The sequence below is a fragment of the Bombina bombina genome, chromosome 1 (genome assembly GCF_027579735.1).
Source record: "Bombina bombina isolate aBomBom1 chromosome 1, aBomBom1.pri, whole genome shotgun sequence".
Classification (NCBI taxonomy): domain Eukaryota; kingdom Metazoa; phylum Chordata; class Amphibia; order Anura; family Bombinatoridae; genus Bombina; species Bombina bombina.
This window is the reverse complement of record NC_069499.1, coordinates 905453638-905467347: the sequence shown is the minus strand read 5'-3', so window position 1 is coordinate 905467347 and position 13710 is coordinate 905453638.

The following is a 13710-nucleotide window of genomic DNA, read 5'->3' as shown; positions in this document are numbered from 1 at the left end:
TGATTATGTTCTCAAATTGTATTGTTAAAATCTGTAACCTTTCTCTTGCTGACAGCTTTTCGTATGGCATCTGAACCTTGGGCAGCGAAGTGGTAAGTAGCGCAGTGATGGCAGCATATTTTTAAATATATTTATTTATATATATACATACAGTATATATGTGTTAATATGTGTATATACACATATTAACACATAAATATATATGTATATAAGCATATACAGTACCTATATATTTACTTGGAACACCCCACTCCCACCAAATTTAACCCCAAAATACTGACTAGTGCAGTTATTTTATTAAAAGATAAAGATGCTGCTATCTTTCTGCTAGATTACGAGTCTTGCGTTTAGCCTTAAAAAGCAGCGTTGAGGGGTCCCAATGCTGCTTTTTAATGCCCGCTGGTATTAAGAGTCAGGCAGGTACAGGTGCACCGCTCACTTTTTTCCGCAATTTTCGCATACCACAAATCCCCTTTCGTCAATTGCGTATCCTATCTTTTTAATGGGATTTTCCTTATGCCAGTATTATGATTGCTTGAAAAAGTGAGCGGTAGACCCTCTCCTGTCCAGACTCCTACCGCATTTAAAAGTCAGTAGTTAAGAGTTTTATGGGCTAACGCCGTAACATAAAACTCTTAACTAAGGTGCTACAAAGTACACTAACACCTATAAACTACCTATTAACCCCTAAACCGAGTCCCCCCACATCGCAAACACTTAATTAAAATTTTTAACCCCTAATCTGCCGACCGGACATCGCCGCCACTGTAATAAATATATTAACCCCTAAACCGCTGCACTCCCATCTCGCAAACACTAGTTAAATTTTATTAACCCCTAATCTGCCGTCCCTAACATCGCCGACACCTATCTACATTTATTAACCCCTAATCTGCCGCCCCAACGTCGCCGCTACTATATTAAATTTATTAACCCCTAAACCTAAGTCTAACCATAAGTTAAATATAATTTAAATAAAACAAAATTAAATTACTACTATTAAATAAATTAATCCTATTTAAAACTAAATACTTACCGATAAAATAAACCCTAAGATAGCTACAATATAACTAATACTTACATTGTAGCTAGCTTAGCATTTATATGTATTTTACAGGCAACTTTGTATTTATTTTAACTAGGTAGAATAGTTATTAAATAGTTATTAACTATTTAATAGCTACCTATTTAAAATAAGTACAAATTTACCTGTAAAGTAACACCTAACGCTACACTATCATTAAATTAATTACATAAACTACCTACAATTAACTACAATTAAATTAAATAAACTAAAGAACAAAAACCCCCCACTAAATTACAGAAAATAATAAAAGAATTACAATTGTTTTAAGCTAATTACACCTACTCTAAATCCCCTAATAAAAATAACCCAAAATAATAAAATTCCCTACCCTATACTAATTCACAAATAGCCCTTAAAAGGGCCTTTTGCGGGGCATTGCCCCAAAGTAATCAGCTCTTTTACCTGTAAAAAAAAAATACAATACCCCCCAACATTAAAACCCACCACCCACACACCCAGCCCTACTCTAAAACCCACCCAATCCCCCCTTAAAAAAACCTAACAAGTAAATAAGTCTGTGGGTCCAGATAATATTCATCCAAGGGTTCTAAGAGAACTTTTACTCCGTAATAGCTACTCCATTAGCTGATTTATTTAATCAGTCACTTCTAACAGGAGTTGTTCCAAAAGACTGGAAAATTGCCAATGTAGTCCCTTTTCATAAAAAGGGTAGTAGGGAAGATTCTGCTAACTATAGGCCAGTCAGTTTGACCTCAATTGCAGGGAAATTAATGGAAACTTTTTTAAAGGATAGACTTGTATCTTTCCTGCAGACAAACAACTTAGAAGGCAAAGGACAGCATGGTTTCACTGCTGGAAGATCATGTCAGACTAATCTAATTGATTTATTTGACCATGTAACCAAAATAGACCAGGGAGGAGCCATAGATGCTGCATATCTAGACATTAGCAAAGCATCTGACACAACAAACTTATTCACAAAATGTATTGCCCTGGAATAGATGCTAAGATTGTTAAGTCGATAGAATGATGGCTTAAAGATAGACAACAGAGGGTTTCAATTAATGGAGTACATTCAAATGAGGCATCAGTTACTAGTGGTGTTCCCCAAGGGTCAGTTCTTGGGCCTGTTTTTTTTTTAACATGTTCATAAGTGATATTGGAAGTGGGCTTAAGCGGAAGGTTTGCTTGTTTGCTGATGATATAAAACTTTGTAACAGGGTAGATGTTCCAGGAGGGGTTGATCAAATGAACTGTGATATTAAAAAACTTGAGGACTGGTCAAATAAATGGGATCTGAAATTTAAAATTACCAAGAGCAAAATTTTAGGATCCAAAACCCCAAAGGCCAATTATAGTCTCAATGGTACATTACTGACTGTAACTAAGGAAGAAAGGGACTTGGGAATTAATATTTCAGATGATTTGAAATTGGTAAACAATGCAGCAGTGCAGCCAGTAAGGCCAGTCGAATACTTGGTTGCATTTGAAGAGGTATTAGTAGCAGAAATAGCAAGGTTCTTATGGCACTTTACAGATCATTAGTTAGACCAAATCTGGAATACTGTTTACAGTTCTGGAGACCATGGGGCCTATCTATCAAGCTCCGTATGCAGCTTGATGCCCCGTATTTCTGGCGAGTATGCAGGCTCGCAAGAAACACCAGTTATGAAGCAGCGGTCTAAAGACTACTGCTCTATAACCCTGTCCGCCTGCTCTGATGAGGCAGACATGAATTGTCGGAATTCAACCTGATCGAGTACGATCGGGTTGATTGACACCCCTTGCTGGTGGCCGATTGGCGTATTGCTCTCCACATTCAGCGAGTTCTGTCAGACCTGATCCACACTGTTGGATCAGGTGCGACAGACATATGATAAATAGGCCTCTCTATCTTAAGAAAGATATAAATAAACTAGAAGCTGTCCAAAGGAGGGCTACTACAATGGTACATGCTCTAAAATATAAAACATAGAAGAAAGACTCTATGATCTAGATATGTATAGTTTAGATGATAGAAGGGAAAGAGGTGACATGATAGAAACCTTCAAATATATGAAGGGACTTAATAAAATAAAAGCTGAAAGCATTTTTCACAAAAAAATAAATGCCAAAACAAGAGGTCACAATCTAAAGTTAGAGGGTAGCAGATTCAGTAGAAATTTGAGGAAGCATTTTTTTTATAGAAAGGGTGGTGGATTCATGGAATAAACTTCCATTTGGAGTGGTAAACACAAAGAAAGGAATTTAAGAATTTCTGGGACATGCATAAGGCTATCCTAAGGAAAAAAGTAACAAAATATGGGTAGACTTGATGGGTCTTTTTGGTTCTTGGTTCTTATCCACCGTCAAATTATATGTTTCTATGTTTCTATTAGTTTGACATGATCTATTTCTCATAAAACCATGCTGATTTGAACTCATGGGGGCCGATTTATCAATGTCTGGTTGACATGATCCTCTATAGCAGATCATGGCCGCCAGACATCGCTGAATGCTGACAGCATATCCTGTCTGCTTTTAACATTGCACAAGGAGGTCACCAGAACTGCTTTTGCAATGCTACCACCTGCAGATTTGCGACCAATCTAGCAGGGGGTGTCAATCAACCCGATTGTATACGATCGGGTGGATTGCAGACCGCAGCCTTAGAGAAGGTGTACGAGTTAAGGAGCAGCAGTCTTAATACCACTGCTTCTTAACTCCTGTTTTTGGTGAGCCTGAAGGCTTGCGCAAAAACAGATGCATTGCGGCCGATTGACACTTTGATAAATCGGCCCCATAATCTTGTTTACAAGAATATACCCATCAATATAATCCCTTATAATCCCTTCAAATATCTTCCCCACTATTGATTTCAGACTAACTGGTCTATAGCTTCCTGAATCAGCCCTGCTTCCCTTTTTGAAGAATGGAACCACATCAGCTTTACACCAATCCTGGGGTACTATTCCTGAGAATATTGAGTCTTGAAAAATTAAGAGTAGAGGTTTGTCTATAACAGTGCTCAATTCCTGTAAAACCCTTGGGTGTTTGGGCCTGGAGTTTTATTTATCTTAATTTTATCCAGTTTTTTTTCCTGATATCTTTTAGACATAACCCAGTTAATGTTATGAGCTGGCATGTTCTAGTTTGTTCTAAATTATCCTCCATTGGTTCCTCTCTTGTGTATACTGAAGAAAATAATTGGTTTAGTACCTCAGCCTTTTCCCTGTCACTGTTAATCATGCTACCCTCCACACATTTTAATGCACCTATATTGTCCTTCCTAGATTTTTTGCTATTTTATATACTTAAAGAACCTTTTTGGGTTTGACTTAGAATCCTTATCAATTAATCTTTCATTTTTAATTTTGACTAATTTGATTTTTTTGCATGATTTGTTACATTCCTTATAAATTTGTTATGTTGAGTCTGTACTATTTTCTTTGAATAATTTAAATGCCCTACGTTGTTTCCTAATCTCTCTTAACAGATTTTTATTTAGCCACATTGGTTTGGATTTTTTTTTTTTACTTGTATAAACATATGGTATGTGTTGATATGTATGTTTATTTAACAACGTTTTAAATGTTATCCATTTATCAGGTGATGAAAAGTAATGTATCTGCAGAAACAGAAACAATGGAGCGCAAAAAAGAGAAAAACAGGACGATCTAAGTGTAGATGATAAAAACACTTGTTCCACTTTATTACAATACACATATAGGTCTGCACTTACAGGAGATACCCTCAAACATATGAGTTATGTGTCGACATTATACAATAATCCACAGCGTGGTGACAGTTCCCAAACGTATCATATGTATGGTATAGACAAAGTCTATTTTTTTCCCCTTTAACAATGCACCATATATATAGTTTAAAACTTGCTGATCCAGCAATAGAGGAGGTGTCAAATGAGACAGCGGTAGTGCAACAATAAAGCCGGCTATGCACCCACCGCTCCCCACAGTTCATCTGTTTCCTCCATTCACGTAAAAATGGGCATCTACACTTAGATCGTCGTGGTTTTCTCTTTTTTGCGCTCCATTGTTTCTGTTTCTGCAGATACATTACTTTTCATCGCCTGATTCACGGAGATCACACCAGTGTTTTATAAGGAGCTGCATGGTGGATATAGAAAAAAAGGACAAGATATACAAGGACAGAATAAGTATTCTTTTATTAACAGTTTTGGAAAGTTAAAAGGTGTATACCCCTGTTTGGGGTAATGGACTTCCTATGCTTTTAAAGCTAATTGTGTCACCTGCTGTTATTTTGTAAAGTATTAACAGACTATATTATTTACAATTTTAACTGCTGGTTTTTGGATCACCATCATATCTGCTATATTTTGTTATATATGAACTATTATTGTGGCGCTGCCTTGGAATTGTGTCAAAGCAATAACTATTACTTTATCCATGTATCCTCTCTATTTTTTTTAGAGAATATTTTGTCCCAATTAATGTGCGGGCATGTGACAATTTAGTACTCCACTTGTACTCTAGCCCACAGATTTTATAATCACAGTGTAAAACTATTAGTGGTAAACACACCATTGTCTCTGACAGCACATCTTTCAGATTACATGTATTTCTTGACCAAATGCATTATTGTTAAAATGATTGCTCTTGTACCATAAAAATGATACTTAATCAATGATGTTTATGCATAAAAAGCAATGCAAATAGTTTAAAAACAAATCGACACCTTGTTTGTTGCAGCTTTTCTCCAGTCCATGAACCACCTTGTTTGTGTAAACAAGGCTATTCATGGTCATTAAAGGGACAAGAAATCAAACATTTTTCTTTAATGATTTAGATAGAGAATACAATTTAAAAAAAAGTTTCCAATTTATTTATATTATCAGATTTGCTTCATTCTCATGTTATTTTTTGTTGAATAAATATCTGGATAGGTAGTCTGCAAATGTCTGGAAGAATGCAAGGCAGGAAATAGTGCTGTCATTTAGTGTTATTGATAATGTGTAACATTGTTGCAAAACTGCTGCCCTATAGTGCTGCAGACAAATGCACACTTCTGAGCTTACATTTCTGCTTTTCAACAAAGAATAACAAGCAAACAAAGAAAAATGGGTAAACTTATCAGTAGCTATGGATTCAATTATCACCTCTATGCTGATGATACTCAGATCTACTTATCCACCCCTGCACTCTCTCTTTCTGTCCTTTCTCACATCAGTGTCTACTTATCTGGTATTTCTTCTTGGATGGCCTCTCACCACCTAAAAATCAACATGTCCAAAACTGAGCTCCTTCCAGTTCCCACCTCTAATTCTACCCCGGTTTCTAACTTTTCAATCACTGTGGTGACACCGCTATCTCCCTATCACCCCAAGTCTGCTGCCTAGGAGTTATACTTGACTCCAATCTGCCCTTCATACCCCACATCCAATTGCTCTCTTCCTGTTGCAACTACCTAAGCAATATCTCCAAAATTCATCCATTTCTGAGTGTTGAAACTACTAAACAGCTGTGATGTCCTGTTTTATGCAGGAACTTATGCAGTGTTTTTAAGTTAAGGGTTTGTTGCTCTTTTAATGAATAAAACAGGCAGTATGGTTTGAACTACCTGTTAAATCACTGGTGAGACTTTTACTGATAGAAAACTTCGTAGATGCCAAGCAGAAGCAAGGAATACTTGAGTAGAAACAATTGTTGCAATATAGGTAAGGAACATAAAGCAAACAGTTCAGAGATATGATAGAGTAAATGTGTATTTAGTTACACTTAGTAAAACATCAGTAGTTGTATCCTTATTGTAACAATTATCAGGAATGTCTTCACGCACTCACACAATCATACATAAAATATATACAGCACAGTCAGACTATGGTAGTAACCGGTAGATTTAGCATGGTAATGCGGATGCTTTCCAGAGAGTGACAAGGTAAGAACGGATCCTTCGTAAATGGATTAAATATTACCTTAGGTTTGAGGAGAACGGTTTTACCTCTGTGACCGGTATACTGCGTTGGTGTGAGTGCGGCTTCCGGGACGCTGCAAGTAGATCCGGTGGCTCCTTGATCCGGTTTGATGAAATAATAGGATTCCGGTAGAATTGGAGAAATAATGAAATACTTTTGAAAGTAAAGTGTACAGCAAAAGATCCTCACTTACTACTGCTATTTCAGAGAGAAAGAAACAATGAAGCAAGTTAGGAAATATCAAAAGTAGAATCACAGCATGAGGGATGCGATCAGATAAGCTCCAAAGAGAAAACAATTTTCAGGCAAGGAATGATGGTTCAGGTGTGCTTGATATAGGGTGGAGGAAAGGTAGGCGGGATATACCTTAAAGGTATATCACACACTCCCCCCGCTAAGGGGTCCCCCAATTGATGAGAGGGATGGCTTCAAAGGATACCTGCGATGAAAGGATCTAATCAGACGGGGAGCAGAAATGTCAGTGCTACGATGCCAAGAATTGTCCTCAGGACCAAAACCTTTCCATTTTAACAAGTACTCTAGGTGACGATTCTTGATCCTAGAGTCTAGAATACGGTCCACCTCAAATTCGTCGTGGTCATCTATTTGTAACGCAGTTGGAGTCTGAAGACTGGTTTGTACAGTAGAATTATAAGGTTTTATCAGAGACACATGTATAGTGGGATGAATCCTATAAGCTGCAGGAAGAGTTAAACATACCGTCATAGGGTTCAAAATTTTATTGATTACAAAAGGTCCAATGTATTGGTTCGCCAATTTCTTAGAGGGTACATGTAGTTTTAGATTCTTTACAGATAATAATACTTTGTCACCCACTTTATAGACTGGACTGGGTCTGTGATGTTTATCATAATAAGCTTTCTGATAATTCTTTGCATCAGATAAGTGTTTTTTGACTAGGGCTAGTCTTGCTTCAAGTTGTAAAGAATAGTCTTTAGCAGCTGGTGAGTTTACATCAGTTTTAGATAGTGTCAAAGTTGTCGGATGATAGCCATAGGTTACATAGAACGGTGTCATTTTTGTTGAGGATGATACCGAATTGTTGTAAGAGAATTCCGCCATTGATAAATAATCTATCCAATCATCCTGCAAATGGGAAATGTAACAACGAAGATATTGTTCTAATGTTTGATTTAGTTTCTCAGTCATCCCATTGGTTTGGGGATGGAAGGCTGTTGAATATCTTGGTGTTATTTTTAACAATTTGCATAATGATCTCCAAAAGGATGAGGTGAATTGTGTACCTCTATCTGTTATTATATCAGTGGGTAGTCCGTGGAGTTTCACTATATGGTTAAGGAAAACATTTGCTGTAGTAAAAGCTGAGGGTAACCTTTTTAGGGGTATAAAATGTCCCAATTTTGTTAGATGATCTATGACAACTAATATAGTGTTAAAGTTCCTTGATTTTGGTAGCTCTACAATAAAGTCCATCGAGATCATGGACCAGGGTTTATCCGGAACTGGCAATGGGGTCAACAATCCGATGGGCCCTTTATGATCTATTTTATTTCTAGTACAAGTGTCACAGGAATTGACATAATCTTTGATGGTTTGATTCATTTGGGGCCACCAAAAGTTTCTTCTTGTTTTTTCAATGGTTTTTTGTATTCCGGTATGACCGGATAAAGGTTCATCATGAGTGTGTTTCAATATTTGTTTTCTTAATGAACAGGGTATATACAATTGATCTTTATGGTTTATTAAACCTGTATTTAGGTTTTTGTGACAGGATTTAGGTGTATTGTTTTCTTTTTCTTGCGCCCTTTTAATCTCTTCCTCTAAAGGTGTTAGGACTCCAATAAATTTTTCGATTGGTACTATTGGAGTCAGGGTCTCTTGAGGTGTCATTTCCTGTACTCTGGATAATGCATCAGCCTTGGTATTCAGGCTTCCTGGTCGATAAGTGATCAAGAAATTGAACCTATCTAAGAATAATGACCACCTTACTTGTCTGGAAGTTAGAGTTTTGCTTTTCTTCAAATATTCCAGATTCTTATGATCTGTGAAGATTTTAAATGTTTTTTGTGTACCTTCCAGTAAGTGCCTCCATTGTTCAAGGGATACTTTGATAGCAAGGAGTTCTTTATCTCCTATACTATAATTATTTTCTGCAGGTGTGAATCTTCTTGAATAATAAGCTACAGGAAATAATTCTGATTTGTTGTCTACTTGTTGAGATAGGACTGCTCCTATACCTGAACTTGAGGCGTCTACCTCTAACACATATTGTAGCTTAGGATCTGGCATGTGTAAAATGGGGGCTTTGGAGAATTGCCCCTTTAAGTAGTCAAAAGCTAATTGGGCCTGTTCGGTCCATTTATATCTTTGTTTCTTACTAGTCAACTGAGTTAAGGGCTTTACTATATCAGAAAAGTTTTTTATAAACTTTCGATAATAATTGGCAAAGCCAATAAAACGTTGTAGGGCACGAACCGATTTTGGTGTGGGCCATTCTAGTACAGATGAAACTTTATCTGGATCCATTTGGATCCTGTTAGGAGTTATTATGTATCCCAGGAATTTGATTTTGTTCACATGAAATAAACACTTTTCATGTTTGGCATATAACTTGTGTTCCTTCAAGCGCATTAAGACCCAACGTACATGTCTTTCGTGTTCCTGTTCTGTCTTGGAATAAATTAGAATGTCATCTAGATACACTATAACACAGATATCCATTAGATCTCGGAAGATTTCATTAATAAAGTGTTGGAAAGTAGCTGGGGCATTGCTCAATCCAAAAGGCATGACGTTATATTGATATAACCCATATCGAGTCCGAAAAGCGGTCTTCCATTCGTCACCTTTCTTCATTCTGATAAGGTTATATGCCCCTTTTAAATCTAGTTTAGTAAATATTTGTGCTCCTTTTAACCGTTCTATTATCTCTGGTATTAGTGGTAATGGATACCTGTTTTTTATGGTAATGGAGTTTAAAGCCCTGTAATCAATTATAGGCCTTAGAGTGCCATCTTTGTTTTTTACCAAAAACATGCCTGCTGCAGCTGGGGATGTAGAGTGGGATATGAATCCCTTTCTCAGGTTGTCATCCAAATAGGACCTTAAATACACTAACTCATCTTGTGATAAAGGATAGATCTTCCCATGTGGTATTGGTGACCCTGGAATTATATCTATAGGGCAATCAAAGCTTCTGTGGGGTGGTAAATTCTCTGCTTCTTTCAAATTGAAGACCTCTGCCAAATCCTGATATATCCCTGGTATCCCTGTCTCAGATGATGTTAAAATACTATGAGGGTAACAGGTGTTTAGACAATATGTTGAGTCTAGTGTAAGTTTTGAATGTTCCCAATCTATTTTGGGATTATGTTTTTGCAACCAACTATATCCTAAAATGATAGTATGCAGTGATATAGGGATCACATCAAATGTAATATATTCTGTGTGCCCATTGTTTATCATTATAAGCAAAGGTATTGTCTGGTGTGTAATGGGTCCCTTATTTATTAAAGTACCATCAATTGATTTAACAAACACAGGGTTCTGCTTGCACACCAGAGGAATTTTATTATTTACAATATATACAGAATCAATGTAGTTCCCAGATGCACCTGAGTCAATCAATGCCTTGGAGTGTATATTTTCCTGATCCCACTGCAAAGAGAGAGGTAAAGTCAATTGCATTGTATCTGAGATATGATATATGTTTTTATAACCGGTTTTCTTACCCTTCTTTTGTCTTTGTAATGAAGGACAGCTTGAGACAGTGTGTTCCTTTTGTCCACAGTATAAACACAAGTTTTCTAACCATCTTCTTATTTTTTCCTCATTACTTAGTGGCCCCTTGATAGTGCCTATCTCCATAGGGGTTACACTACCTTGAGATTTCTCAGATGTTGTAGGATAAGTGACCTGACGTCTGGGTATTGTGTCTGAAGTGGATCTCTCTGCTCGCCGTTCCCTGAGTCTTCTATCTATGGAAGTGCTTAATTTAATAAGTGCTGGAAGAGAATCAGGCATTTCCTGGCGAGACAGTTCATCCTTAAGATTTTCAGATAGGCCCAGCCTAAACTGATTCTTAAGGCTAACTTGGTTCCATAGTGAGTCTGTTGCCCACATTTGAAATTCAGTTGTGTACTCCTCCACCGTGCGCTTACCCTGTTTGAGTGCGCGTAGTTTAGAGTCTGCAGTTATTTGCGTATCTGTATCTTCATATAGATTAGACATAGCTTGAAAGAAATCCTGTAGTGAATCCAAAATTGGGTCATTATTTTCATAAAACCTGTTAGCCCAGGTTCTGGGCTCTCCCTGTAGAAATGAAATAGTGGTGCAAACCCTGATGCGGTCTAAGTAATATGTGCGGGGTCTCATGGTAAAAAGAAGTTTACAAGCAGTCTTGAAATCTCTGAATTCATGTCTTTTACCAGTGAAAGGTTGAGGGTATTGAATATGGGGTTCAGGTACCTCAGTACTTTTGTGAGACATATATTCTTTAACAATAGCTTTTAATGCGGTATTATCTGCTTGTACTTCTGTTAAGCCTTGTGCAAGATAATCTAATTTTCTTTGTATGTTAGAGAACTCAGTTTTAATTTCATTTGCATCCATAATAACAAAGTTTTGTTTACCAGTAACAAACCCTTAGAACACTGTGGCCTGAAAATTATGTGATGTCCTGTTTTATGCAGGAACTTATGCAGTGTTTTTAAGTTAAGGGTTTGTTGCTCTTTTAATGAATAAAACAGGCAGTATGGTTTGAACTACCTGTTAAATCACTGGTGAGACTTGTACTGATAGAAAACTTCGTAGATGCCAAGCAGAAGCAAGGAATACTTGAGTAGAAACAATTGTTGCAATATAGGTAAGGAACATAAAGCAAACAGTTCAGAGATATGATAGAGTAAATGTGTATTTAGTTACACTTAGTAAAACATCAGTAGTTGTATCCTTATTGTAACAATTCTCAGGAATGTCTTCACGCACTCACACAATCATACATAAAATATATACAGCACAGTCAGACTATGGTAGTAACCGGTAGATTTAGCATGGTAATGCGGATGCTTTCCAGAGAGTGACAAGGTAAGAACGGATCCTTCGTAAATGGATTAAATATTACCTTAGGTTTGAGGAGAACGGTTTTACCTCTGTGACCGGTATACTGCATTGGTGTGAGTGCGGCTTCCGGGACGCTGCAAGTAGATCCGGTGGCTCCTTGATCCGGTTTGATGAAATAATAGGATTCCGGTAGAATTGGAGAAATAATGAAATACTTTTGAAAGTAAAGTGTACAGCAAAAGATCCTCACTTACTACTGCTATTTCAGAGAGAAAGAAACAATGAAGCAAGTTAGGAAATATCAAAAGTAGAATCACAGCATGAGGGATGCGATCAGATAAGCTCCAAAGAGAAAACAATTTTCAGGCAAGGAATGATGGTTCAGGTGTGCTTGATATAGGGTGGAGGAAAGGTAGGCGGGATATACCTTAAAGGTATATCACAACAGCTAATCCACTCCCTGTTAATTTCTCGACTTGACTACTGTAATAACATACTAACTGGCAATAACAAAACAGGAAGGCCTTGGAACTGGATAGATGAAAAATAAAATTCACTTTATTTAACGTAGGTTAAAAATACAACCCAAATCAGCAAAACATAGGATTTATCAGATCCTACGCGTTTCGGTGGATGCTGTACTCATAGATCTGTTAAAGCACTGCACAGGGTCGGTTTAAAAAGCACCTCCTACATAGCTTTTGGTGTTAATGGCAAATAAAATACACTCCCACATTCGAGGACAATAGCATCTATTAAAAAATCCTAACATAATACAATGCATAGTATATAACAGCATCATAATCAGCTCATAGTGTCTATAGCTAATACAAACATATATGTAACATATGAAACACATAGCACATATGCTGTATAAAAAGTAATCATAAACTATAAAAATATAATTAAGCATGTAATATATTTTTATAAATGTTCATATATTCAATGTTTGTCAATACATTGCAGTTGCAATAGAAGAGTATATTGCAATTAGTAGTGTTGTAAACAATTTAACATCAGGAATATAATTGTAGAATGCGGTTACAAATGAAATAAGTTCTCAAATCATCAGGAGAGAATATCAAGTATAAACTTATATGTAGTTATGATTAATTATATTAAACAATAGCACTGTTTGTTTGATTTATATAAATTTAAATTTTAAAAGGCCATCGTTAGTGAGCAGGCTACTGACACATTTTAATTTAAGTTAGTACCAGTGGTAAATAATATTGAATTCCGAATTATAGCCATTGGGAAAACTGCGTTTGCAGTTTGTTTATCCAGTAGATTTCCTGCTTAGCCAAGAGGCCTTCTTTATTACCTCCTCTTGGGGGTTGTCTGATTGCCTCAATGGCTCTCCAATGAATGCACTGATATCCTTGTTGTGGACCTCCAAAAAGTGACGTGAAAGAGCAGAACACGGTTTATCATTTTTGATGTACCCTAAGTGTTCCCATATCTGGGTATGTACATCTCTAGTTGTCATGCCCACATATTGACAATGGTGTACAATGCATTAAATCAGATAGATCACATATGGAGTAGAATATTTTATTCAACCTTTAATTGGGAATGTCTGTTTGCTGACATAGGACGTGAATTATCTACTCTCTGTCAGATATTCGCATGCTTTGCATCTTGAAATTCCAAACTTATATGTGCCGTTAACACTTAACCATGTCAT